The sequence below is a fragment of the Bos indicus x Bos taurus genome, chromosome X, assembly GCF_003369695.1.
Source record: "Bos indicus x Bos taurus breed Angus x Brahman F1 hybrid chromosome X, Bos_hybrid_MaternalHap_v2.0, whole genome shotgun sequence".
Lineage (NCBI taxonomy): Eukaryota > Metazoa > Chordata > Mammalia > Artiodactyla > Bovidae > Bos > Bos indicus x Bos taurus.
Genome location: NC_040105.1, coordinates 71,126,035 through 71,149,113, shown reverse-complemented (window position 1 = coordinate 71,149,113; position 23,079 = coordinate 71,126,035). Strand labels below are relative to the sequence as shown.

Below are 23,079 nucleotides of genomic sequence, written 5' to 3'. Positions count from 1 at the left end.
TGGACTGGTTGGATCTCCTTGCAGTCCAAGGGACTCTCAAGAGTCTTCTCCAACACCACAGTTCAAAAGCATCAATTCTTCAGTGCTCAGCTTTCTTTATAGTCCAACTCTCACATCCATACATGGCCACAGGAAAAACCATAGCCTTGACTAGATGGACCTTTGTTGGCAAAGTAATGTCTCTGCTTTTTAATATGCTGTCTAGGTTGGTCATAATTTTGCTTACAAGGAGTAAGCATCTTTTAATTTCATGGCTGCAATCACCATCTGCAGTGATTTTGGAGCCCAGAAAAATAAAGTCTGACACTGTTTCCACTGTTTCCCCATCTATTTTCTATGAAGTGATGGGACTGGATTCTGTGATCTTAGTTTTCTGAATGTTGAGCTTTAAGCCAACATTTTCACTCTTCTCTTTCACTTTCATCAAGAGGCTCTTTATTTCTTCTTCACTTTCTACCATAAGGGTGGTGTCATCTGCATATCTGAGGTTATTGATATTTCTCCCGGCAATCTTGATTCCAGATTGTGCTTCCTCCAGCCCAGCATTTCTTATGATGTACTCTGCATATAAGTTAAATAAGCAGGGTGACAATATGAAGCCTTGATGTACTCCTTTTCCTATTTGGAACCAGTCTGCTGTTCCATGTCCAGTTCTAACTGTTGCTTCCTGACCTGCATACAGGTTTCTCAAGAGGCAGGTCAGGTGGTCTAGTATTTCCATCTCTTTCAGAATTTTCCACAGTTTATTGTGTTCCATACAGTCAAATGCTTTTCCATAATCAATAAAGCAGAAATAGATGTCTTTCTGGAACTCCCTTACTTTTTGATGATCCAGTGGATGTTGGCAATTTAATCTCTGCTTCCTCTGCCTTTTCTAAAACCAGCTTGAACATCTGGAAGTTGACGGCTCATGTATTGCTGAAGCCTGGCTTGGAGAATTTTGAACATTACTTTACTAGCATGTGAGCTGAGTGCAATTGTGTGGTAGTTTGAGCATTCTTTGGCATTGCCTTACTTTGGGATTGGAATGAAAACTGACCTTTTCCAGTCCTGTGGCCACTGCTGAGTTTCCCAAATTTGCTGGCATATTGAGTGCAGCTCTTTCACAGCATCATCTTTTAGGATTTGAACTAGTTCAACTAGAATTCCATCACCTCCACTAACTTTGTTTGTAGCGATGCTTCCTAAGGCCCACTTGACTTCACATTCCAGGATGTCTGGCTCTAGGTGAGTGATCACACCATTGTGATTATCTGGGTCATGAAGATTCTTTTTTTCAAGTAAACTCAATTTTTATTCTTCTATTTAATACATGGATATAAGCATAAAATCTCCTTAAACTGCTTGCAACCCTGAGGTAATGCCCTTGGGTATATAAAATATACAGCAATAGCAAATGAAATCTGAGCTCCAGAAATGAAAGTGGACTTCAAAAACATAATTTAATATTTATGTAATTGCACACATACCAATAGTATTCTATCCCTCATCTAGTCTCTGAATCCAACTAAATCAACTGCCTTGCATTTTTCACACTGGACAGCCTGACTCCCTACGCATATTTCATCATACACAATGCCTCCTTTCCACTGAAATTTAATAAATTGACATGGGATTTACATATAGGGATTTCTATACAGTGAACATTGCCAGAAAGCACACCCAGTTTTTGACAACAGCATCTACCCACATAAAAACTTTGGCCCCCAGAGGGAACTTGATACAGTCTGACTATAGTAACCTTGGGGGGAGTGTCCTTGAGGGTCCCCTAGGATCCTCCAGAGGTGAGGTTTTTCATATAATCTGAGGGCTGCATCAAAGTTATGGCTGACTGAAAGAGGTGGAAGGTCATGGCAACTGCATTAAAGAACCAGCAAATGTGATGTTCTCTGGGGTCAGGATGCACAAGGCATCTACTGCCCCAATGGCATAACAGCTGGGTTGACTGTGGAGCTTGGGGGCAGAGGCCAATGGGCCTTTTATAGGAGACCACTGTGCTTCTTACACATCAACCTAATGGATGGCCAAAGATTCTTCAGTCAATGGTGGAGACCTTTTACTGAATATTCAATTTTCCCAAAAGTTTCATAAACTATGGTGAGGGCAAATCCAATGAAAATCTAAAGGCTAGTTCATTATATTATCTATATATTATCATCTTCCCTCTGAGGATAACATATAAGTGTAAATAAAAAAGCAGACAAATGCTTATAAGGTGACTCAAGCTAGAGAGTGACTTTTGCCTTAAAACAATTGTCAGGCCTGAAAAGCAAAATCTTGCAAGCAAAATCTAACTTTATCTGGCCCATTGATAGACAATGATCCTGAGTCCCTCCTTGATTCACAAAGTCTATTTTTCTGAGGAATATCCTCCATTAATATTCATTTTGTGTCATAATTACTACAAAGGGTAACCAGTGCAGCTTTATCCTCATTTCAAGCAGTGACTCCATCCTGGTCCTACCATCTGTCCGCTTGCTTCACTTATCAGAACTCCTACGTGGCCTGCGGAAGCTGGATACATTTTCGTTCAGTGCATAGATCCTTCGGGAGAACTCTTCAAACTCTCCCAGAACTTGTTCATCACACTCCACTGCCACAGCACTGTCCACGGGGATGCAGTTAAATGCTTCCAGCTGATCGCCTGAGGTGAAGCCTGTGGCTTCCATTCCAATGATCTCTTCTGCTTGTTCCACGGTGAAGCAGAGCACAGCTTCCGAGACTGGGTGGAAGCCCCCGGGGAGCTGGGCGCCAGACAAGCTGGCCTACTCACTGGGCAGGAGGGTGCTGTTGATTGTGGCCGGAGGCCCCGAGAGGGCTTGTCCTTGCTCCTGGCTAGTTTTCACACTCATGTGGCCTCCATTTAAGCTGTCACCCAGATCTACCCCCCCCTTTTTTTTTTCTTGTTTTCTTTGGAGAGGTCCAAGGAGGTGTCCAAGGAGGAAGACAGATGCTGTCTTTCTGTCAGATTCTCCTGTGGAGGGCACAAGGGTCACAGGCTGGACGAGTGCAGAGTTATGACTGGGGGGAGGGGTTCTGTACTGGACTCTCTCACTCTCTGAGCTGGCCCGTTTCCAGTATCCTTTGTCTGGTGAAGGGATTCCCCCAGAGAAACCTACATCTGCACCCCAAATATGGAGTTTTGTCTCTTTGGAACAGGGTTTGCACTGGAGGTGTGATGTCTGTCACACCTGACCGTTAGTCCATGCTCCATGAAGTTTTTCAGGTTAGAAAGGGTTTGCCTCAAGTCTGGAGTCCCTAGTTCATGTTGATATCTTAGCTGTGCTCTATTTTTGTTTCAGAAGATAGACACCGTAATCAAACTGCAACTTCTCTCTTCCTTTTGCGCATAATCGAAACTCTCTCTCCTTTTCAGTCAGCTTGTCATTAATATTATCATTGATTGTTGATCTAGATCCCTTATGAATTACAGGATGGGCACTTGTAGGAAAAAGGAGATCATGGATACCATATGTGCAGTATAACCAAGGGCAACAGCAATGCCTCCATCATCTTTTGCTTGGAAGTCCTCAGAATTGGGCAACTTGACACCACATACAAAGTAATCTTTATGCTCATTCAAATCAATAGGGTAAATGTAGGAAAGCTCAGATAGTAACTGCCTGCAACGAATTGTCAACTGAGCATTAGTCTTCAGAAAGAGTTCTCTTTTCACAGTGCACTCCTTTCTCAACTCATTTAGGGATTCCTTTTGGAGTTGAAGCTTGAGGTGCTCAGCTGAAAATGTACTTCCTTTGTTCTGTAATGCAATTTTTTCTTTATGCAGCAAGACTACTTCCTGTCCCAAAGCTTTCTTCTGTCTTTCCAGTTCATTTCGAAGCACCAAAATTTTTAATTGCAGACACTCACTTTCTTTTTTCAGCCCATTGCTTGTAGATGTGAGTTTTAGTTTTTTCGTCAATTCCCTTTCCAATTTTCTGAAGTTACCTGAGTCTGTTTAATTGCACACTGGGCTCTATGAAGCTGCAGCAAAGAGAAGACATCATAAGAATTTCAAACACAGTTCTGATACACCTGATGACGAATATTCTTCTGAGCATTTGAATAACCCTTATGTTCAAATGCAGCACCATATTAGCCATCATTCAGCCCCAGATTTATTTCATTCTGGTTGCGGGCATGAATCTGCTGACCCAGGTATTTAAACCAGTCCAAACAGATTTCCATTCAGTCAACAGCTGGTAGATGTCCTCCTTTCCACCCCATATCTTTACCACAAAACAAGACACAGATGTATCCAGACAGTCTGGCATTATTCCAAAATCAAGACTCCACCATATTGTATTCAAGAAATTCTTAATCACTTCACTCCTATAAAATTCTTTGTATACCTTTTCACTGTTACACAAGTGAAGTGTGAAGTAGGTATCAAGGAGCTGATGGCTATTAACAATGTTCCAGGCAGCAATGTTCTGAAGATGCCACTGCTGAGATGACAGCTCCACATGCAGGGCCCCCACAGAAGAACCTGTCGGGGGCGTGGCGGCCCGGCCCATGGGCAGTGGGGGGAGTGGGCCCCGGACCAACGCTGAAGATCTTTTTTGTACAGTTCTTCTGTGTATTCTTGCCACCTCTTCTTAATATCTTCTGCTTCTGTTAGGTCCCTACCATTTCTGTCCTTTATTGAGCCCATGTTTGCATGAAATGTTTCCTTGGTATCTCTAATTTTCTTGAAGAGACCTCTAGTCTTTCCCATTCTATTGTTTTCCTCTAATTATTTGCATTGATGGCTGAGGAAGTCTTTCTTATCTCTCCTTGCTATTCTTTGGAACTCTGCATTCAAATGGGTATATCTTTCTTTTTCTCCTTTGCTTTTTGCTTCCCTTCTTTTCACAGCTATTTGTAAGGCCTCTTCAGACAACCATTTTGCTTTTTTGGATTTCTTTTTCTTGGGGATGGTCTTGATTCCTGTCTCCTGTACAATGTCATGAACCTCCATCCATAGTTCATCAGGCACTCTGTCTATCAGATCTAGTCCCTTAAATCTATTTCTCACTTCCACTGTATAGTCATAAGGGATATGATTTAGGTCATATCTGAATGGCCGAGTGGTTTTCTCCACTTTCTTCAATTTCAGTCTGAATTTGGCAATAAGGAGTTCATGATCTGAGCCACAGTCAGCTCCTGGTCTTGTTTTTGCTGACTGTATAGAGTTTCTCCTTCTTTGGCTGCAAAGAATATAATCAATCTGATTTTGGTGTTGACCATCTGGTGATGTCCATGTGTAGAGTCTTCTCTTGTGTCGTTGGAAGAGAGTGTTTGCTATGACCAGTGTGTTCTCTTGGTAGAACTCTATTAGCATTTGCCCTGCTTCATCCTTGTCTAGCTCAATGAAACCATGAGCCATTCCCTGTAGGGCTATCAAGACTGAGTGGTCATGGTAGAGTTCTGATAAAACGTGAGAATGAGAATGGAATAGCAAACTACTTCAGTATTCTTGCCTTGAGAACCCCAAGAACTGTATGAAAATAAAAAAGATGTGACACCTAAAGATGAAACTTCCCAGGTCAGTAGATGCCCAATATGCTACTGGAGAAGAGTGGAGAAATTACTCCACAAAGAACGAAGAGACAGAGCCAAAGTGGAAATGCCCAGGTGTGGATGTGACTGGTGATGGAAGTAATGTCTGATGCTGTAAAGAACAGTATTGCATAATAACCTGGAATTTTAGGTCCATGAATCAAGGTAAATTGGGAATGGTCAAACAGGAGTAGCAATAGTGAACATCAACATTTTAGGAATCAGTGAACTAAAATGGACCAAAATATGCGAATTTAATACAGATGACCATTATATCTACTACTGTGGGCAAGAATCCCTTAGAAGAAATGGAGTAGCCCTCATAGTCAACAAACGGTTCTAAAATGCAGGACTTGGTTGCAGTCTCAAAAATGACAGACTGATCTCTGTTCATTTCCAATGCAAACCATTCAATATCACACTAATCCAAGTCTATGCCCCAAACACTAAGGCTGAAGGAGATGAATTGAACAGTTCCATGATGATCTACAAGACCTTCTAGAACTAACAGCACCACCACCAACAACAACAAATGGAATGGAAAAGTAGGAAAGTCAAGAGATACCTGAAGTAATAGGCAAGTTTGGTCTTTTGCCTTGAATGAAGCATGGCAAAAGCTAACAGAGTTTTGCCAATAGAAGGCACTGGTAATAACAAACACCCACTTCTAACAACAAAAGAGATGACTCTACACATGGACGTCACCAGATGGTCAATACGGAAATCAGATCAATTATATTCTTTGCAGCCAAAAATGGAGAAACACTATACAGTCAGCCAAAACAAACAAACAGAAAAGACCAGGAGTGGACTGTGGCTCAAATCATGAACTCCTCAGTGCAAAATTCAGATTTAAATTGAAGAAAGTAGAGAAATCTGCTAGAAGATTCAGGTATGATCTAAATCAAATCCCTTATGAGTATACAGTGGAAGTGACAAATAGATTCAAGGGATTCGCCCTGTAGATACAGTGCCTGAAGAACTATAAATGAAAGTTTGTGACCTTGTGCAGGAGGTGGTGATCAAGACCATCCCCAGGAAAAAGACGTGCAAAAACGCAAAACAGTTGTCAAAGGAGGTCTTACAAATAACTGAGAAAAGAGAAATGAAAGGCAAATGAGAAAAGGAATGACATTTCCATTTGAATGAACAGTTCCAAAGAATAGCAAGGAGAGATAAGAAACTTTCCAGAGTAAACAAAGCAAACAAATATATAGTGGAAAACAACAGAATGGGAAAGATGAGCAATCTGTTCAAGAAAATCAGAGATACTAAGGTAACATTTCATGCAAAGACGGGCATAATAAAGGACAGAAACGGTATGAACCTAAAAGAAGAAGAGGATATTAAGGTGAAGTGGCAAGATACTAAGGAGAGTTGGTAAGAATACACAGAACTATTAAAAAGAAAGATCTTAATGACCCAGATAAGACATCCTGGAATGCGAAGTCAAGTGGGCCTTAGGAAGCATCACTATGAACAAAGCTAGTGGAGGTGATGGAATTCCAGTTGAACTATTTCAAATCCTAAAAGATGATGCTGTGAAAGTGCTGCATTCAATATGCCAGCATATTTGGAAACCTCAGCAGTGATCGCAGGACTGGAAAAGGTCAGTTTTCATTCCAATCCCAAAGAAAAGCAATGTCAAAGGATGTTCAAACTATCACACAATTGCATTAATCTCACATACTAGCAAAGTAATGCTCAAAATTCTCCAAGCCAGACTTCAACAGTACATAAACCATGAACCTCCAGATGTTCAAGCTGGTTTTAGAAAAGGCAGAGGAACCAAAAATCAATTGCTAACATCCATTGGATCATCAAAAAAGCAAGAGAGTTCCAGAAAAAAAAAAAATCTACTTTTGGTTTATTGACTACACCAAAGCCTTTGACTGTGTGGATAACAATAAATTGTGGAAAATTCTTCAAAAGATGGGAATACGAGACCACCTTACCTATCTTCTGAGAAATTGGTATGCAGGTCAAGAAGCAACAGTTAGAACTCGACATGGAACAATGGGCTGGTTCCAAATTGGGAAAGAATTACGTCAAGGCTGTATATTGTCACCCTGCTTATTTAACTTGTATGCGGAATACATCATGAAAAATACCAGGCTGGATGAACCACAAGCTGGAATCAAGATTGCCAGGAGAAATATCAATAATCTCAGATGTGCAGATAACACCACCTTTATGGCAGAAAGTGAAGAACTAAAGAGCCTCTTGACGAAAGTGAAAGAGAAGAGCAAAAAAAGCTGACTTAAAACCCAACATTCAAAAAACTAAGATCATGGCATCTGGTCCCATCACTTCATGGCAAATAGATGAGGAAACAATGGAAATAGTGGCAGATTTTATTGGGGGGGGGGGCTCCAAAATTACTGCAGATGGTGACTGCAGCCATGAAATTAAAAGACGCTGGTTCCTTGGAAGAAAAGATACGACCAACCTAGACAGGCTCTTAAAAAACAGAGACATTACTTTACCAAAAAAGGTCTGTCCAGTCAAAGCTATGGTTTTTCTAATAGTCATGTATGTATGTGAGAGTTGGACTATAAAGAAAGCTGAATGGTGAAGAATTGATCCTTTTGAAGTGTGATGTTGGAGAAGACTCTTGAGAATCCCTGGAACTGCAAGGAGATCAAACCAGTCAATCCTAAAGGAAATCAGTCCTGAATATTCTTTGGAAGAACTGTTGCTGAAGCTGAAACTCCAATACTTTGGCCACATGATGCAAAGAACTGACTCACTGGAAAGCACACTGATGCTGGGAAAGTGAAGGCAGGAGGAGAAGAGGATGACTGAGGATGAGATGTTTAGATGGCATCACTGACGATGGCCTTGAGTTTGAGCAAGCTAATTGGTGATGCCTGGTGTGCTGCAATGCATGGGTTCATAAAGAGTCAGACATGACTAGGTAACTGAACTGAACTGGAGTCCATTAAGAATATTATAGTAAAACAATTTTAAAAATGCATAAAAGCACAGAAAGGAAAGTTATTTGTGCTCTGAGATAATCACTATTACAACTCTGGTGTGCTTTTTTCCCCATTAATTATATAAACAAAACTAAAATTGTAATGTGCACAATGTTTTGCTACCAACTTTTTGCATTAATGTTTTGAATAAATTTCTTTAATTTTTACTGAATTGTTGTTGCTTTACAAAATTGAGTTTGTTTCTGCTGTACAAGAAAGTGAGTCCACTATATGTATACATTCTTTTATACATAGGATGGGTTTCCTATGTACAGGAAGGGTTTCCTTCATATTTTGGTACCTACAGAGCATTGAGTAGATTACCCTGTGTTATAAACTTCATTCTCATTAGTTATCTATTTTATATATGGTAGGGTATATACATCAGTCACAGTCTTCCAGTTCAACCCACCACACTTCCCAACTTGGTATCCACACATTTTTTTTTCTACATCTCTGTCTTTATTTCAGCTTTGTTAATAAGTACATCCATGTCATTTTTGTAAATTCCACATATATGCAATATTACACGGTATTTGTTTTTCTCTTTCTGACTTATTTCACTCTCTATGACAGTCTCTAGGTCCATCCACCTCTCTCTACAAATGGTACAAATTAGTTTCTTTTTGTGGCTGAATAATATTCCATTATATATATGTACCACATCTTCTTTCTTGATTCCTGTGTTGATAAACGTTTAGGTAGCCTCCATATCCTGATTATTGAAATTAGTGCTGCAATGAACATTGGAGTACATGTATCTTGTGGAATTATGGTTTTATTAGGATATATGCCCAGGAGTGGGTTTTCTGAGTCATATGGTAGTTCTTTTTATTTTTATTTTTTACCTTTAAGGGAACCTCAATACTGTTCTCCATAATAACTATATCAATATACATTCCCACAAAGAGTATAAGAGGGTTACCTTTTCTTCACATCCTCTTTAGCATTTATTCTTTGTAGATTTTTTGATGATAGCCATTCTGACTGCTGTGAGGTGTTACCTCACTGTAGTTTTGATTTGGATTTTTCTAATGATTAGTGATACTGAGAATCTTTTCATGTTTGTTGGCGATCTGTATGACTTTTTTATAGAAATGTCTATTTAGTTCTTCAGTCATTTTTCAAATGGGTTTTTGCTTCTTTTGATATTGAAATACATGAGCTGTTTGTATATTTTGTATATTAATCCCTTGTCAGTTGCTTAGTTGCAAGTATATCCTTCCATTCTGAGGTTTACCTTTTGTTCTTGTTTATGGTTTCAGTGACTAGGCAAAAATGATTTTTTTTTTTTTGCATTTTTTTAATCTTTTATTTAATTATTTTTAAATTTTATTTTATTTAACTTTACAATATTGTATTGGTTTTGCCATATATGAAAATGAATCTGCCACAGGTATACATGTGTTCCCCATCCTGAACCCTCCTCTCTCCTTCCTCTCCATACCATCCCTCTGGGTCGTCCCAGTGCACCAGCCCCAAGCATCCAGTATCATGCATCGAACCTGGACTGGTGACTCGTTTCATATGTGATATTATACATATTTCAATGCCATTCTCCCAAATCATCCCACCCTCTCCCTCTCGCACAGAGTCCAAAAGACAGTTCTATATATCAGTGTCTCTTTTGCTGTCTCGTATACAGGGTTATTGTTACCATCTTTCTAAATCCCATATATATGCATTAGTATACTGTATTGGTGTTTTTCTTTCTGGCTTACTTCACTCTGTATAATAGGCTCCAGTTTCATCCACCTCATTAGAACTGATTCAAATGTATTCTTTTTAATGGCTGAGTAATAATCCATTGTGTATATGTACCACAGCTTTCTTACCATTCATCTGCTGATGGACATCTAGGTTGCTTCCATGTCCTGGCTATTATAAACAGTGTTGTGATGAACACTGGGGTACACGTGTCTCTTTCAAGTCTGGTTTCCTCAGTGTATATGCAAGCAGTGGGGTTGCTGGTTCATAAGGCAGTTCTATTTCCAGTTTTTTAAGGAATCTCCACACTGTTCTCCATAGTGGCTGTACTAGTTTGCATTCAGACCAACAGTGTAAGAGGGTTCCCTTTTCTCCACACCCTCTCCAGCATTTATTGCTTGTAGACTTTTGGATTGCAGCCATTCTGACTGGTGTGAAATGATAACTCATTGTGGTTTTGATTTGCAGTTCTCTGATAATGAGTGATGTTGAGCATCTTTTCATGTGTTTGTTAGCCATCTGTATGTCTTCTTTGGAGAAATGTCTATTTAGTTCTTTGGCCCATTTTTTTATTGGGTCATTTATTTTTCTGGAGTTGAGCTGTAGGAGTTGCTTGTATATTTTTGAGATTAGTTGTTTGTCAGTTGCTTCATTTGCTATTATTTTCTCCCATTCTGAAGGCTGTCTTTTCACCTTGCTTATAGTTTCCTTTGTTGCGCAAAAGCTTTTAAGTTTAATTAGGTCCCATTTGTTTATTTTTGTTTTTATTTCCAATATTCTGGGAGGTGGGTCATAGAGGATCCTGCTGTGATGTATGTCGGAGAGTGTTTTGCCTATGTTCTCCTCAAGGAGTTTTATAGTTTCTGGTCTTACATTTAGATCTTTAATCCATTTTGAGTTTATTTTTGTGTATGGTATTAGAAAGTGCTCTAGTTTCATTCTTTTACAAGTGATTGACCAGTTTTCCCAGCACCACTTGTTAAAGAGATTGTCTTTAATCCATTGCATATTCTTGCCTCCTTTGTCAAAGATAAGATGTCCATATGTGCGTGGATTTATCTCTGGCAAAAATGATTTTTTAAAGGAGTATATCAAGTCTGTATATTGTCACCCTGCTTATTTAACTTATATGCAGAGTACATCATGAGCAATGCTGGACTTGATGAACCACAAACTGGAATCAAGATTGCCGGGAGAAATATCAATAACCTCAGATATGCAGATGACACCACAATTATGGCAGAAAGTGAAGAAGATCTAAAGAGCCTCTTAATGAAAGTGAAAGAGCAGAGTGAAAAAGTTGGCTTAAAGCTCAACATTCAGAAAACGAAGATCATGGCATCTGGTCCCATCCCATCATGGCAAATAGATGGGGAAACAATGGAAACAGTGAGAGACTTTATTTTGGGAGGGGGGCTCCAAAATCACTGCAGATGGTGACTGCAGCCATGAAATTAAAAGAAACTTGCTCCTTGGAATAGAAGTTATGACCAACCTAGAGAGTATGTTAAAAAACAGAGACATTATTTTGCCACCAAAGGTCCATCTAGTCAAGGCTATGGTTTCTCCAGTAGTCATGTATGGATGTGAGAGTTGAACTATAAAGAATGCTGAGGGCCAAAGAATTGATGTTTTTCAATCGTAGTGTTGGAGAAGACTCTCGAGAGTCCCTTGGTCTGCAAGGAAATCCAACCAGTCAGTCCTAAAGGAAATCAGTCCTGAATATTCATTGGAAGAACTGATGCTGAAGCTGAAACTCTAATACTTTGGCCACCTGATGCAAATAGCTGACTCATTTGAAAAGACCCTGATGCTGGGAAAGATTGAAGGCAGGAGGAGAAGGGGACGACAGAGGATGAGATGGTTGGATGGAATCACCGATTCAATAGACATGAGTTTCAGCAGGCTCCAGGAGTTGATGATGGGCAAGAAGGCCTGATGAGCAGCAGTCCATGGGGTCACAAACAGTCAGACATGTGAGCAACTGACTATGCAACTGACTATGCAAAGCTGTTAAGTTTAATTAGATACCAGTTCTTTATATTTGTTTTTATTTTCATTAATCTAGAAAGTGGGTCAAAAAAGAACTTCTGTGATTTATATCAAAGAGTGTTCTGCCAATGATTTCCTCGAAAAGATTTAGAGTGCTGACATTACCTTTAGTTAGGTCTTTAAGTCACTTTGAGATTATTTTTATGTATAGTGTTAGAGTATGTTCTAATTTCATTATTTTAATTTTAGCTGTCAAGTTTTCCAGAAACACCTACTGAGAAGACTGTCTTTTCTCCGTTGTATATTCTTGCCAACTCTGTCATAGATTAGGTGACCACTGAGCATTGGATTTTCCTCTGGGCTTTAATCCTGTTCTATTTATCTATATTTCTATTTTTCTGACAGGGCTATACTGTCTTGATGACTGTAGTTTTATAGTGTAGTTTGAAGTGATAGTTGTGAATACTTCCAGCTGTGTTTTTCTTTCTCAGGATAGTTTTGGCTAATTTTGGTTATTTGTATTTCCATAAAAACTGTGATTTTTTTCCTGCTTATTATGTGAAAAATGGAGTTGGTAATTTGACAAAGATTGCTTGAACCCAAAGTCCAAGGTAAGGAACAGTGGCTGCGCTTTGCTGGAGCAGCCGTGAAGAGATACCACACATCAAAAGTAAGAGAAAACCAAGTAATACAGCAGGCACTGAGAGAGGGCATCAGAGGGCAGACAGACTGAAACGACAGTCACAGACAATTAACCAATCTGATCGCATGGACCAGAGCCTGGTCTAACTCAATGAAACTAAGCCATGCCCTGTGGGGCCACCCAAGACGGACGGGTCATGGTGGAGAGAGGTCTGACAGAATGTGGTCCACTCGAGAAGGGAATGGCAAACCACTTCAGTATTCTTTCCTTGAGAATCCCATAAACAGTATGAAAAGGCAAAAATATAGGACACTGAAAGAGGAACTCCCCAGGTTGGTAGGTGCCCAGTATGCTACTGGAGATCAGTGGAGAAGTAAATCAAGAAAGAATGAAGGGATGGAGCCAAAGCAAAAACAACACCCAGTTATGGATGGGATTGGTGAAAGAAGCAAGGTTGGATGCTGTAAAGAGCAATGTTGCATAGGAACCTGGAATGTTAGGTCCATGAATGAAGGCAAATTGGAAGTGGTCAAACAGGAGATGACAAGAGTGAACATCAACATTCTAGGAATCAGCGAACTAAGATGGACTGGAATGGGTGAATTTAACTCAGATGACCATTATTTATACTATGTGAGCAGGAATCCCTTAGAAGAAATTGAGTAGCCATCATAATACATAAGAGTCCAAAATGCAGTACTTGGATGCAATCTCAAAAACAACAGAATGATCTCTGTTCATTTCCAAGGCAAACCATTCAATATCATGGTGATCCAAGCCTATGCCCCAACCAATGATGCTGAAGAGACTGAAGCTGAACAGTTCTATGAAGACTTACAAGACCTTCTAGAACTAACACCCAAAAAAGATGTCCTTTTCAATATAAGGGCCTGGAATGCAAAAGTAGGAAGTCAAGAAACCCCTGGAATAACAGTCAAATTTGACCTTGGAGTACCGAATGAAACAGAGCAAAGGCTAATAGAGTTCTCTCAAGAGAACACACTGGTCATAGAAAACACCCTCTTCCAACAACACAAGGGAAGACTCTACACATGGACATCACCAGATGGTCAACACCAAAATCAGAAGGATTATATTCTTTGAAGCCAAAGATAGAGAAACTCTATACCGTCAGTAAAAACAAGACCGGGAGCTGACTGTGGCTCAGATCATGAACTCCTTATTGCCAAATACAGACTGAAATTGAAGAAAGTGGAGAAAACCATTTGGCCATTCAGGTATGACCTAAATCAAATCCCTTATGACTATACAGTGGAAGTGAGAAGTAGATTTAAGGGACTTGAACTCATAGACAAAGTGCCTGATGAACTATGGATGTAGGTTCAAGACATTGTTCAGGAGACAGGAATCAAGACCATTCCCAAGAAAAAGAAATGCAAAAAAGCAAAATGGATGTCTGAGGAGGCCTTACAAATAGCTGTGAAAAGAAGGGAAGTGAAAAGCAAAGGAGAAAAGGATAGATATACCCATTTGAATGCAAAGTTCCAAAGAATAGCAAGGAGAGATAAGAAAGCATTCCTTAATGATCAATGCAAAGAAATAGAGAAAAACAATAGAATGTGGAAGCCTAGAGAACTCTTCAAGAAAATTAGAGATACCAAGGGAACATTTCATGCAAAGATGGGCACAATGAAAGGACAGAAAAGGTATGGACCTAACAGAAGCAGAACATATTAGGAAGAGGTGGCAAGAATACACAGAAGAACTGTACAAAAAAGATCTTCACTACCCACATAATCATGATGGTGTGATCACTCACCTAGAGCCAGACATCTTGGAATGTGAAGTCAAGTGGGCCTTAGGAAGCATCACTACGAACAAAGCTGGTGGAGGCGATGGAATTCCAGTTGAGCTACTTCAAATCCTGAAGGATGATGCTGTGAAAGTGCTGCACTCAATTTGCCATCAAATTTGGAAAACTCAGCAGTGGCCACAGGACTGGAAAAGGTCACCTAAAGAAAGGCAAGGTCAAAGAATGCTCAAACTACTACACAATTGCGCTCATCTCACATGCTAATAAAGTAATGCTTAAAATTCTCCAAGCCAGGCTTCAGCAATACATGAACCATGAACTTCCAGATGTTAAAGCTGGTTTTAGAAAAGACAGAGGAAGCAGAGATCAAATTGCCAACATCCACTGGATCATCAAAAAGGCAGGAGAGTTCCAGAAAAACATCTCTTTCTGCTTTATTGACTATGCCAAAGCCTTTGACTGTGTGGATCACAACAAACTGTATAAAATTCTGAAAGTGATGGGAATATCAGACCACCTGACTTGCCTCTTGAGAAACCTGTATGTAGGTCAGGAAGCAACAGTTAGAACTGGACATGAAACAACAGACTGGTTCCAAATAGGAAAAGGAGTATGTCAAGGCTGTATCTTGTCACCCTGATTATTTAATTTATATGCAGAGTACATCATGAGAAAGGCTGGGCTGGATGAAGCACAAGCTGGAATCAAGATTGCCAGGAGAAATATCAATAACCTCAGATATGCAGATGACACGACCCTTATGGCAGAAAGTGAAGAAGAACTGAAGAGTCTCTTGATGAAAGTGAAGGAGGAGAGTGAAAAAGTTGGCTTAAAGCTCAACATTCAGAAAACTAAGATCATGGCATCTGGTCCTATCACTTCATGGCAAATAGATGGGGAAACAATGGAAACAGTGAGAGACTTTATTTTGGGAGGGGGGCTCCAAAATCACTGCAGATGGTGACTGCAGCCATGAAATTAAAAGACGCTTAGTCCTTGGAAGGAAAGTTATGACCAACCTGCCGCTGCTGATACTAAGTGGCTTCAGTCGTGTCAGACTCTGTGCAACCCCATGGACAGCAGCCCCCAGGCTCGTCTGTCCATGGGATTTTCCAGGCAAGAGTACTGGAGTAGGGTGCCATTGCCTTCTCCATGACCAACCTAGACAGCATATTAAAAAGCAGAGACATTACTTGGCCAACAAAGGTCTGTCTAGTCAAGGCTATGGTTTTTCCACTGGTCATGCATGGATGTGAGAGTGGACTAAATAGAAAGCTGGGCACCAAAGAATTGATACTTTTGAACTGTGGTGTTGGAGAAGACTCTTGAGAGTGCATTGGACTGCAAGGAGATCCAACCAGTCCATCCTAAAAGAGATCATTCCTGGGTGTTCATTTGAAAGTTTGATGTTGAAGCTGAAACTCCAATACTTTGGCCACCTGATGTGAAGAACTGACTCATTTGAAAAGACCCTGATGTTGGGACAGATTGAAGGCAGCAGGAGAAGTGGACAACAGAGGATGAGATGGTTGGATGGCATCACCGACTCGATGGACATGGATTTGGGTGGACTCCGGGAGTTGGTGATGGACAGAGAGGCCTGATGTGCTGCGGTTCATGGGGTCACAAGGAGTCGTACACGACTGAGCGACTGAACTGAACTACATTGAAATTTTATATTGATTTGGGAAAGATAGTTATTATCACAATATTTATCCTTCCAGTCCAAGAACAGGTATATTTCTCTATTTGATGGTGTCATCTTTGATTTCTTTCATCAGTATCTTTCAGTTTTATGACTATTGGTCTTTTACCTCCTTAAGTAGGTTTATTCCTAGGTATTTTATTCTTTTGTTGGAATGCAAATGGGGTTGTTTCCATGATTTCACTTTCTGATATTTGTTGTTAGGTTATAGGAATGCAAGAGGTTTCTGTGTATTAGTTTTGTATCCTGACACTTTACTAGGTTCATTTATTAGCTCTGGTTGTTTTCTGGTGGCATCTTTAGAATTTTCTATATACAGTATCATGTCATTTGCAAACAATGACAATTTTACTTCTTTTTTTTTCCATTTTTGATTCTTTTTATTTCTTCTTGTTGTCTGATAGTCCTGGCTAGGACTTCCAAAACTATGTTGAATAATACTGGTGAGAGTGGACATCCTTGTTCATTTCTGATCTTAGGGGAAAAGCTTTCAGTTTTTCACCATTGAGAATGATGTTTGCTGTGGGTTTCTTTTATATGGCCTTCATTATGTTGAGATAGGTTCCCTCTATGCCCATTTTCTTGAGAGTTATTTTTTTGTATATAATAAATTGGTGTTGAATATTTTCAAAAGCTTTTTCTGCACCCACTGAGTTGATCTTGTGGTTTTTATCCCTCAGTTTGTTAATATTGTGTATCACATTGATTGATGTGCATATATTGAAGAATCCACTTTTGCATCCCTGGGATAAACCCCACTTGACCATAGTACGTGATCCTTTTAATGTGTTGTTAGTTCACTTTGCTAGTATTTTCTTGAGGAATTTTTGTCTATGTTCATCAGTGACATTGACTTCTAAGTTTCTTTTACAGTAATATCTTTGTCTGATTTTTTTAATCATGCTGATGGTGATCTTGTAGAGTGAGCCTGGGAGTGTTCTTCTCTGTGATAGTTTTTTTTTTTTTTTGAAGAGTTTGAGAAGAATAGGTGTTAGCTCTTGTCAAAATGTTTGATAGAATTTAACTCTAGAAACATCTAGTCCTGGGCTTTTGTTTGTTGGAAGATGTTTAATCACAGTATCACTTTCCATGCTTGTGATTGGTCTGTTCATATTTTCTATTTCTTCTGGTCGAGTCTTGGAAGTTTGTACTGTCCTATGGATTTGTCCATTTCTTCCAAGTGGTCCATTTTATTGGTATATAGTTGTTTGTAGTAGTCTTTTATGATCCTTTGTATTTCTGTGGTGTCAGTTATGTGTTCTCCTTTTTCATTTCTAATGTTACTGATTTCAGTCCTCTCTCTTTTTTTCTTGACGAGTCTGGCTAATGGTTTATCCATTTGTTTATCTTCTCAAAGAACCAGATTTTACTTTTATTGATCATTGCTATTTTTTTTTTCTTTTTATTTCTGTTCTGATCTTTGTGATTTCTTTCCTTTTACTAACTTTGGGTCTTTTGTTTTTGTTGTTCTTTCTCTAATTGTTTTCTGTGTAAGGTTAGGAGGTTTATTAGAAGGTTTTTTTTTTTTTTTTCTTATTACTTAAGGTAGGATTGAATTGTTACATAGTTCCTTCTTGAAATGGTTTTTCCTGCATCCCATAGGTTTTTTATTATCTTGTTTCCATTGTCATTTGTTTCTAGATATATATTTATTTGATTTTTTCAGTGATCTCTTAGTTATTTAGTTATTTTCCCCCATGTTTTTACAGTTTTCTTTTTTTTGTCTTTTCCCTGTAATCGATATCTAATTTCATAGCATCGTGATCAGAATAGATGCTTGATATGATTTAATTTCATTAATTTACCAAGGCTTGATTTGTTATCGAAGATGAGATCTATTCTGGAGAATGTTCTATGTGCACTTGAGAAGACAGTGTATTCTGATGTTTTTAGATGGAATGCTCTATAAATATCAATTAAGTCTATCTGGTCTAATGTGTAATTTAAAGCTTGTATCCTTATTTGTATTCTGTCTGATCTGTCCACTATTGTAAGCAGGGTGTTAATGTTTCCCACTATTATTATATCATGGTTGATTTCTCTTTTCATGACTATTAACATTTGCCTTATGTATTGAGGTGTACCTATGTCTGTTGAATATATTTTTACAATTGTTATATGTCCTTTTTGGCTTTATCCCTTGATTATTTCATAGTGTCCTTCCTAATCTCTTGTGCTTAACCACTAAGTCATGTCTGACTCTTTGCAACTGTATGGACTGTAGCCCACCAGGCTTCTCTGTCTATGAGATTTCCCAGGCAAGAATACTTGAGTGAGTTGCCATTTCCTTCTCCAGGGGATCTTCCTGACCCAGAGATAGAACACAAGTCTCTTCTGTCTCTAACACTGGCAGTCAGGTTCTTTACCACTAGCACCACCTGGGAAGCCCAGTCTCTTGTAACAGTCTTTATCTTAAAGTCTATTTTATCTGATATGGGCTTCCCTCTTAACTCAGTTAGTAAAGAATCCTCTTGCAATGCAGGAGACCCTGGTTTGATTCCTGGATTGGAGAAGGGATAGGCCATCCACTCCAGTTTTCTTGGGCTTCCCTTGTGGCTCAGCTGGTAAAGAATCTGCCTGCAATGTTGTAGACCTGGCTTTGATCCCTAGGTTGGGAAAATCCCATGGAGAAGGGAAAGGCACTCCAGTTTTCTGGCCTGGAGAATTCCATGGACTGTATAGTCCATGGTATGGCAAAGAGTCAGATATAACTGAGTGACTTTAATTTTCACTTTGTCTGATATAAGTATAGTTACTTCCACTTTCTTTTTTTTCCATTTGCATGGAATATCTTTTTCCATCCCCTCATTTTCAATCTGTATGTATCCGAAGTGTGTGTTTCTTCTAAACAGCATATGTACAGATCTTGTTTTTATATTCATCCAGGCAGTCTGTGTCCTTTGGTTGAAACTTTAATCCCTTTACATTTAAGGTAATTATTGATATGTATGTTCCTCTTAATTGTTCTGACTTTGTTTTTGTAGATCTTTTTCTTCCTGCCTAGCATTTCTTGTAAATCTGATTTGGTGGTGCTAAATTATCTTAGCTTTCACTTGTTTGTAATGGTTTTGATTTCTCCATCAAATTTGAATGAGATCTTTGCTGGGTATATTAATATTTGTTGTAGTTTTTCTCTCTTTAATCTCTTTAAATATATTAAACCATTTTCTTTTGGTCTACAGAGTTTCTGCCAAAAAACCCCAGCTCTTAACCTTATGGGGATTCCCTTGTGCTTTTCTCTTGTTGCTTTTAATATATTTCTTTGTATTTATTTTTTGTTAGTTTGATTAATATAAGTCCCAGTGTGTTTCTCCTCAGGTTTATCCTGTATGGGACTCTCTGCACTTTCCAGACTTGGCTGATTAATTCCTTTCCCATGTTATGGAAGTTTCATTTATAATCTCCAAATGCTTTCTCAAAGTCCTTTTTTTCTTCTGGGACTTCTATTATTTGAATGTCTCTGTGTTTAAAATATCCCAGAAGTCTCTGAGACTGCCCTCATTACTTTTCATTTTTTTCTTTTTTCTACTTTGTAGCAATTATTTCTATCATTCTACCTTCCAATTCACTTATCCATTCTACTGCCTTAGTTATTCTGCTATTGATTCATTCTAGTCCACTTTTCAGCTCAGTTATTGTGTTTTTCATCACTGTTTGCTTGTTCTTTAGTTTTTCTAGGCCCTTGTTAAAAATGTCTTTTATCTTCCTGAGCCATGTCTTTTTTCTATCTCCAAGATAATGGATCATCTTTACTATAATTACTCCGAATACTTTTTAAGGTAGATTGCCTATTTCCTCTTCATTTATTAAGTCTTGTGTGTTTTTACCTTGCTCCTTCATCTGTAACATATTTCTTTGTCATCTCATTTTGTCTAAGTTACTGTTTGTGGTATACTTTGCAACAGGTTGCAGGGTCATATTTCCTCTTCTACAGTCTGCCTCCTGGTGCTTGTGATTGGTTCATGGCCTTGTGTTGGCCTCTTGTTGGGAGGGACTGGTTCTTGTACTCTGGTGGCTGGAGCTAAGCCTTGTCCCTCTGATTGGCAGGACCACTTGGGTTTGTGTGTTTGGGGGTCTCTGTTAGCTCCATACAGCTTTACTCAGCCTGTCTGCTGCTGGATGGGGCTGTGTTTCTATCTTCCTGGTTGTTTAATGTGAGGCATCCTCCACTGGAGCCTGTAGGCTATTGGGTGGTGCCAGGTCTTGGTGCTGAGATGGAAACCTTTGGGAGACCCCACACCAATTCATATTTCCTGGGCCTGGGAATTCACTGGTGGTCCAGAGCCGTTGACTCACCACTTCCACCCTGTAGGCTAAAGCCCAACCTCTGGCAGGGGAAAAAAGACTCTACAAGCCACATAACATGGCCAGAAAAAGAAAGCAAACAGAAAAATAAAACCAAACATAAACATCAATAATAAAAGTAACAGCTAAAGAAGAAAACAATCAGACCAACAGAACTGAAGATAAATGATCAAAACAAAATGAAACCAAAAAAAAAAAGAAGCAAACAAAAAAATAAAGGAAACAAAAAGCAAGAAAACAAAGAACCAGAAAAACAAAAAATAAAAGAATAAAGGCAAAAACACAAAAAATATTTGAAATAAAAGATTAAAAAGGTAAGACAAACAAACAAACAAAAAAAAACAAGAGAAAATGCAGCAAAGTAAAAATTAATAAAATATAAATATATTGAAAATTTTTAAAGAAAATAATAAAACAGAAGAACACAATGAAACATAAATAATAGTGATAATATTATTTTCCTGAGTCCTCTGCTGTCAGTGTCACAACTAAGCCTCACCTCCCCAGGAGGTCTTCCAGTACCTTTAGGTAGGTCTCTGGATGTACTGTGGGCACTGTGGGGTCAGCTCCAACTTTGATCTGACCCAGCTCCCTTGTGTACTTGTCCTCAACTTCCACAGATGCTAAGACTAGACCAGTCTCAGTTGTGGGAGCATTTGTTGTCCATTCAGATATTCCCAAGGGGCAGGGTTTATCATGCTGATTTCAGAGATTTAATTCACCACTTGTGAAGCTGCACAGAGAGATTTCTGTTGCTCTTCTTTGGTTGCACAACCCCTAGGATTCAGCTTTGTCTTTTCCCCCACCTCTGCCTATGGACTACCTTCAGGAGTATGTTCTCCACCCAGGGGATCAGGAGCAAAAGTAGCAACTTACTGGGACACAGTTACTCACTCAGGCCAGGGAGGAATAAGGCAGGCACAATTGGGGTGTGCATAAAGAACCTGAAGTGGCAGAGACTGGCAGGAAGTTGCAACAGACTGTGGCACACTTTCTTTGATGAGAGTCCTTCCTAGCGCCAATGGATGCAAGAGCTGGTGTGTGGGGAGAGAGACCAGGATAGTGGCTATGCCCCTTGTGCACCACTAAAAAATCGTGTTATATTTCCAAGGCAGACAATGTTTCCTTTAGGAGCATTCTTGGCAGTGGAGCCCCTCACTTCATTTCCCAGAACCCCTCATTTCCATCCCTTTAGGTTATCTCCACACAGCCAATGGCAGTCGTCTCCCCAGATCTGCTCTCTTAACCCCATGTTTTAACACTCTGCCTGTACTAGCATTGCCAGATTACCATTTCAGGCTGGGGTGCCCAGGGTTGACTCTCAAAAAGCCTTGCAGGTCCACTGGAGCTTGCATGGCCAAAGGAGGCTTTCAGGATGGAGATGATCAGAACCCCAGAGCCTGCATGTGTGGAGGAGGCTTTGGCTTGAGGAGTGAGCCTACTCAAACAGGTGTCCTTCCCAGTGCCCATGAAAGCAGGGACCAGTTGGTGGGTAAAGAGGTTGCAATGGTGGCCCTGACCCTTGAACACCAGTCAACAATGACATATTGTTTCTACGGTGGCCCAGGCTTCTTCCATAAACTCTCTCAGTTGTGGATCTCCTCACTCCCATCCCTTCAGGCTGTCACTTCAGCTGTCCTTTAGGACACCAACAGCTTTACTTTCACTGGGTCTGCTCTTCAAACCCCACTTCCCAGCACCCAAACTCCCTTCTTATCAGGAGACACATGGCTCAGGCTGGGGTATGCCAGGTTGTGGTATGAACCATAAGCACACTTCTTACACTGTTCAGCCTCCCACAGACTGACTGATTTCTCTGTTCCCCTCCAGCCTGCTTGAAGTTTCCTTTCCACCCCAGTTTATTTCCCCACTGTGAAGAGGCTTTTCTGAGTGTGGGAACTTCTCTTCACTTTCAGCTTCCCACAAAGTGTGATGGATCCTTCTTGTTTCCTCTTTAATTTTTTTTTTCAGTGGTATGGGGATTTTTCTTATTCTTTTAGATGTACAAAGTCTTCCGCTAGTGTTCAACAGGTGCTTTGTGAGAATTGTTCCATTTTTAGGTATATTCTTGATGTACTTGTGAAGAGAGGTGAATTCCATGTCCTCCTATTCTGCCATCTTGATTCCTCTCCTTGAACCAATTTCTAATTGAACTTTCTGGGAAGAGCAAGGGAAGGGGTTAGATGTTTCTTACTTCTCATTTTAACTGAATTTAGTTCTGGTGCCTATTCTTATCTTTACTAGCTGTCCTCTGACTATGGTACTAATCTGCATGGTCCATAGGTGTCCACATAAGTGAAGCATAAACAAAGGGGCCTGGGTGTATTATCAGCAATCATAAAGCATATCAGCCTTTAATCTTTGCTTCTTTCAAGTTATAACCTTCTTTGGCCTTCACTAATCTACCCCAGATAATTTGTGCCTTACTATTCCC

General features: G+C 39.6%; 1 pseudogene; it reads right to left on the bottom strand.

Annotated features, from left to right (window-relative positions):
* Positions 1–2,423: 2,423 nt before the first annotated feature.
* Positions 2,424–22,115, bottom strand: LOC113888077 (annotated as a pseudogene).
* Positions 22,116–23,079: the final 964 nt, after the last annotated feature.